This window comes from Pygoscelis adeliae, unplaced genomic scaffold (assembly GCF_000699105.1).
Source record: "Pygoscelis adeliae isolate BGI_AS28 unplaced genomic scaffold, ASM69910v1 Scaffold40, whole genome shotgun sequence".
Lineage (NCBI taxonomy): Eukaryota > Metazoa > Chordata > Aves > Sphenisciformes > Spheniscidae > Pygoscelis > Pygoscelis adeliae.
This window is the reverse complement of record NW_008823953.1, coordinates 2369240-2375209: the sequence shown is the minus strand read 5'-3', so window position 1 is coordinate 2375209 and position 5970 is coordinate 2369240. Positions and strand designations below refer to the sequence as shown.

General features: G+C 42.6%; 1 protein-coding gene across 1 annotated transcript in view; it reads left to right on the top strand.

Annotated features, from left to right (window-relative positions):
• Window positions 1-298: 298 nt before the first annotated feature.
• Window positions 299-5970, top strand: part of LOC103914835 (cytochrome c oxidase assembly factor 1 homolog) — a 41508-nt gene continuing 35836 nt past the window's right edge. Inside the window, exon 1 of the mRNA XM_009321551.1 lies at window positions 299-426. The gene's annotated coding sequence lies outside the window, so the exon portion shown is untranslated. The remainder of the gene's footprint in view (window positions 427-5970) is intronic.

The window sequence follows — 5970 nt, the reverse complement described above, 5'->3', positions numbered from 1 at the left end:
GGCTCTGAGCAATCTGATCTAGTTGAAGATGTCCCTGCCCACGGCAGGGGGGTTGGACTAGATGACCTGTAGAGGTCCCTTCCAACCCAAACTATTCTATGATTCTTATCCAGAGATCCCAAAGAACTAAAGCAAAGGGTGATTTGTGCTTGGTTCTGGATAAGTATGTGGTCAATCCTCTGTTCTAAGGAGCGTACCATTTAAAAAGTAGAAAAATACTTAGCTGGAAAGGTGAAAGAATTTTTTCATCTCCATGTTACAGGTGAGAGTGCGAAACAGGGATTAAGATGGCTTGGCTGGGTTAGACGGTCAGCAGCTGTGTTGCCTGTGGCAGAGAACCCCTAGCTGCTGTCAAGCAAGCCATCCTTACCGAGCTGAATAAGCCTTGAGGAAGAAGGTTGCTGTGGACCTGAACTAAAGTAGGAGGTATGAGAACAGGACATAGCAGAGCACAACACGGGTTTTTGGTGCATTAATTGCTCCTCAATAGAGCATGAAGAGCCACACACACTTTGTGTGGCTCCTGGAAATTAAGTTAATACTTTTATTGTCCATTTCACAAAAGCTGGATCTGAAGAAAATCTATTTAGTAGATTATTTCCCTAAAGGGGGCAGAAGACTCACTGCATTTAATACTCTTTCCAGGCCTCCAGAGTTGCAGTGAAACCTGAACAGAGATAGCCTGGTTTGCTAAATTGGGGACATGCTGCTTCTGTCAGTATAGATGTTAAGAAGCTTATTAAAGGACATAGCAGCTGACAAGTGAATCTTTAATCCCTGTCAAATCCCTTAAGTTTATGATGAGTGTAAAGCAGTTCAGGTAAAAAAGAAACTTTTACTCATCAATTCATGTGTTTCCAGATGAGATGTGTTTACTTGCATGATGATAATCAGAACACATTTTACTTGTAATTTTTAGGATGAATTTTGGTTGCCTTAAAAAACACTCCCAAAAAAACAGCTCTCTTCCCCTACTTCTTGAAAACCATGGGAGCCATATTCATTGTCCACACTGGTATTTAAAGTAAGTAAGTGGCACATAGGACGTGGCAGGCTACATACTATGCTACTGAACAGCAGGCCAAATCCTGATGCTGAGAGGCTGCAGTTGTGTTAAAAGGTCAGAAACGACAAGGGCATGTAGTGCACCAAAGCTTGTCTGTCCTGACGGAGATACGAGTAAGGGGTTAACAGTCACATGTGTCGATTTACAGAAAAACTTTTAATTTGTTTGCTCTTTTTTTCTTTGCAAACCGCATGCTCACGCTGAATGTAAATATCTCGTGCTGCAATGAGTCAATTTTAGGTTCCTTTTTCATACAAGTTTTGTTCCTATTAATCTGTGAAAAGACTGTACCAAAACCCAGAACCAGCTATGAAGGATAAATTGGAGTTTTTTCAATTTCTGAATAAAAGAACACTCCAGTAGATCTGTCAGTCAGTAGATCAAAGGATGCATCTAGTGTACCTCGGTATGCTGTAACGTGAGCTATTTGTTCAGTAGTTAGCTCTAGTTAACTAACATGACTATTCATTCTAAAATAAGCACTCTGGCAGTGTTTGCTCCCAGGCAAATACTTGTTCTGCTACAGTTCTTTCTCAGCTCAGCTGCCTCTGATCCCCTTTGCAAGTGCCGAAGTTGGTAGCCTTTGTAGTCATGAGAGTTAATTACCGCTCATTTTGTTCACTTTTCTGCATGGCCAAAAGCTTTTATGTCCTTTACATGGTTCGGGAGTGGAAAAACTAGCCTGCATTAAGGGACTGTTTCTTATGCAATATGTGACTAATAGTTGCCAAGAAGTGGTCTGCCACATGCGTACTGGCAGGTTGGTAGCTGTGCAGCTGCACTGCTAATTACATAGCTGGGCTGGCTGAGCGTGGCGCATCTGACAGTGGAGATAGGCTCCGGGGCCCAGCAGGAGATCGAGGTTAGGTAAGCTGGGCCACCTGGGAAGCGGTGGCTAGATGTGGCATCTGGGGACAGATGGGATGGATCTGCTGGGGATGGAGGCTGGACATGTGGAGAGCACAGCTACTAGCTGTGATACAGGGCAGTGAGTAAGGAGCAGAGGAAGAAGTTAATAGCAGGCTAAAGCAATTTGTGTAGCAACCAGCTGTGCTCAGCATGGCCCTTTGGTATTGGGCTGGATTCCCTTAGTTTTGGGAGTGGTTTTGGTAGTAGGAGAGGAGCATATATTATTGTTTAGCTTTCATATCAGTCCAAGAAACTAGGTTTATCTCCCAGCCCAAAAGTGTTGTCCCCACCAAAGCGGATATTGAAACACAGTGCTTTTTAGAGGTTGTGGCCTGCAGTAGCAGGAAGCTCAGCAGAGATCACATACTTTTAGCATCTCTAATCTCTGGGGTTTTTACTTGAATTGTGTTTTTCCTTTTCAGCTAAATAAACCATAGAGAAAAGCCTTTCACTGTGTGCTAAGATATTCTCAAGTGCTCTTGTTTCCAAGGGTGACTTTACTGGAGGTAGCGATACAGTCTCAGAACAGAGTTCTTCAGTGTCCCAGTTACAGATTTACTTCCCATGCTGCTGACAGCTTGATTTGTGAAAGAAAAAAAGGACAAAATAGCAAAACAAAACTCAACCCACAGCCTGTGCAGGAGAGAAAAACACAGACTTGCTGTGCTACAGAGGAAGTGTCAAACACAAACATTTCAAAGGAGAAAAGCTTCTAGTCTTCATGTACATGATAAAAATCCTTTTACAAGAGTAAGTTGCATAACTGTAACTATTTTTAAGTCTTAAAAGTTTCCTGTTTAATACCTGTGGGATAAGTCTGTGCAGCTAGCTGGAGGCCAATTTTAACCTTGGACCATTGAAATCTATTGACCTGTGGTTTGGTACAGAGCTGGCCATTGTTTTTTTTCCTGCTTTGAAATAAGGGATATCTGGGAAACCTCTAGCACCGCCCCCTGCCCCCCCCCCCCCTCCCACCACATGACTGACTCTGCACTAGACCTGTTTTACTTAGCTTCCTGGTTTTGCAAAGTAGCCAGATATTGAAAATGTTGCTTAATTAAGCAGATGTCAGAGTTAGAAACTCACCATGATGCTTTTATACTGAATCTGGTAGACACTAAGAAGGACATTAAGTGCATGTGTAATTCCAGAGCTGTTTCATTCTGGTTTGAGACTAAACAGCAGTTGTGGAAAGAGAAGGCTGAACTGGGGTGTTCTGCTGTTGAACAAACAACTTTATTTCTAAAGCAAAGTCTCATGGCAATGCACTGCAGGGCTTATGATTCATAAAGCCAGTTGAGTGCTGAAGGGAGCTGTGTCTTGATTTGCGACTTATAAAAACAGGAGTTTGCTAATAAATGCATTCTTCAGAATTACAGCCCAGCACATTCTTAAAAGTGGAGTTCATGGCTTTGTCTTGAACAGTAGCCTCCTATGATTACTGCATACTGTGCTTTTATGACAGGTGAGACAGCTTCCTCCTGGCCACTTAGTTATGTCACCATTAAATGGAGAAGAATTGGGATGACCCAGTCTAAAAGGGGTAAAGCAAACAGCAGAGCACTGCCATTGACGAAACAAACTTGCTTTAAGCACATTTTCTAGTTAGTCTGAGTCATCGGTCCTCAAATCTGTTTATTCTCTTCTTCCTCCTCTGTCTTTTTTTTTTTGTAGTACAAAGCAGTGCTTTGACTGGAAGCTGGGGTGCATTACAGGGGCGCTCCAGAAAGCAGGCAGGGATGGAGACTGTGGGGAGGGACTGAGCCAAGGTACTGAGAAAGATGACCGGAGCCCAGGTTACAAGAGCTGCTCAAGTCAAGTGTTGCTTCTTAAGGTGGGCTCTGGAAGAACATACCCAACCATGGGTAAGCCATGCATTAGTTTGGCAACTCCCTTGGTGCCTGTTCCCTGTACTGCCTGTTCTACCTCCCATCCCTGGGGTTGCCCCTGTTGCTTCCTCCTGATGTAGGCTTTGGTCTTAGGGAATCCCAGGCTGGGTGTTCCTCTCCCTGTCATCTCCCCATCCTGAATGCTGGGAATTTCAGTTTTAAATCCAGAATCTTGAGAGGAAAAAAGTATTCCCCGGTTATGAAATGGAATGAGTCAAACATACCTTTAAATTGCCACATGTATTTCTGGCAAGAGGATCTGAGACCTGCAGATCAGAGCCAAGTGCAGCAAATAGTGACCATCCACGGAAACCAAACTGAATTTGGCCACCCAAATGGTTATATTTTAAAACTACAGGTGAGCAGATGTATTTTGGTAAGGCTTAAGAGAGAAACAGAGGAATTGATTTTCCAGAAATACTGAACTAGGAAGTGTTGCTTAGTTGTTCACAGTGCACAATTTTTCCTAAAGCCAGCCAAATACACAGTTTTGGAGATGTACTTCTAGTATGTGTTGAGCTCAGGAATCTTCCTTTGCCAATTTAATTCCTGTATCAGAACACATCAGAAATGTTTTCTTCTCTCAGCATGTCTGTATATGCATGTGTGTTTGTATATGTATCCATGTGTGTGTATCCCATTATTAACAGTTAGCATTAACTGTAGGCATCAGGGATGAAATGGACTGTAAAATTTCCATGCCATCTGCCCAAACAGCAGACTGGCTTCAAAAAGAATACTCAGATGTTTCTGAAAGCTAGACTGGATGATGACGATGATGATGAAGTCTCTGCGTGAGGGAAAAGACTCATTTCTCAACTGGCAAACTTTTTTGAAAATCAGAAATTTCTGCTATCTGATATGCTGTCTTTCAAGTGCAGGATTCCAGTTTTCTGCTTTGTAAGAACAGTGTTAGAACAGCACATAGATTGAGCAAAACAAAGTTAATGGTATGACAAAATGTTTTGATATGTTGTCCTAATTCAAGAGAGGATTTCTCACCCCTCCTTGGAAGAGAGCTGCTTGTCAGCATGGGCTGAGGCTGCAGTGAGCCTAGTTTCGGTGGCAGCAGCTCTGTCACTGGTTTTGCTCTTCTGCGAGAACCGTGGGGTGACAGCAGCACCAGGGGCAGCATTAGGGTGGCAAATTTGTAGATGAAAGAATACAAATTTGATTACAGTATTGGTTATGTTGTTAGTCAAGTTCAGCCAATTGCATTTATGTTGAGCAACAGTCAGAGCCTGCTGGAGCCAGTGGGAGTTTTGCCATCAGCTTCCCTGGGGGTTAGGATTTTGCTCATTGTTTGTTAGCCGTATCTTCACGGGAGCATATGGAAGCGAATGCAAAGGTTTTGAATTGAAGGAGCCAGTAAGCAGCTTTATGCATTTACTTTGTTACACAGGTAAAAGCTGAGACAGCAAAACCCATCTGCTAGACCTTCAACACATCTCTGTAAAACCCGTGTTAGAGTCAGAGCATTCTTTTCTATTTTATTTATGGCCCTGGCTGCCTGAATGAGTGCATCTGGAGCTCAGATGCCTTATGCCCTTATTGTAAATTAGTTAACTTGAAAAACTGCACACACTGTCAGATCTTTGCTGTGGAAATGCCAGGCTCTGTAGTTGAGGTGCTTTTGTGAGTGCGTATGTTTTTTACGTGAAAAGGCTGTTGAACTTTATGCATAAACACTGTTCTCTGTCTCTTGTTTTTTTCCCTCTCTCTTTTGTTACAGACTGTGGACTAGCATTGAATATTCAGGGAAAGCTCCCCAGAGAGATTAGGGACATGGACAGATTTTAAACAGGGCCTTAATGCATGAACACGAAAGGACAAATGTTCTAGTGGGAATACTAATGCAAATGCCCTGCTTTTGGGTCAAAATGCATTAAACAGCTGCTTGCATGCTAAAGATGCTTTTAAAAATCAATACAGACTGGAAATTATAAAATTTATAAATAGAGATCTTGCTATTTCCTCAGTGTAGTAGCCAAAGAGAGTAAAAGTACTTCACTGACCCCCTTTGTTATAAAGCATACAACATTGTCAAGTACCAGTGCTAGAGAGAAGCGCATCTATGACTCCCTTTCTGCAGGGCTCAGAATCCCA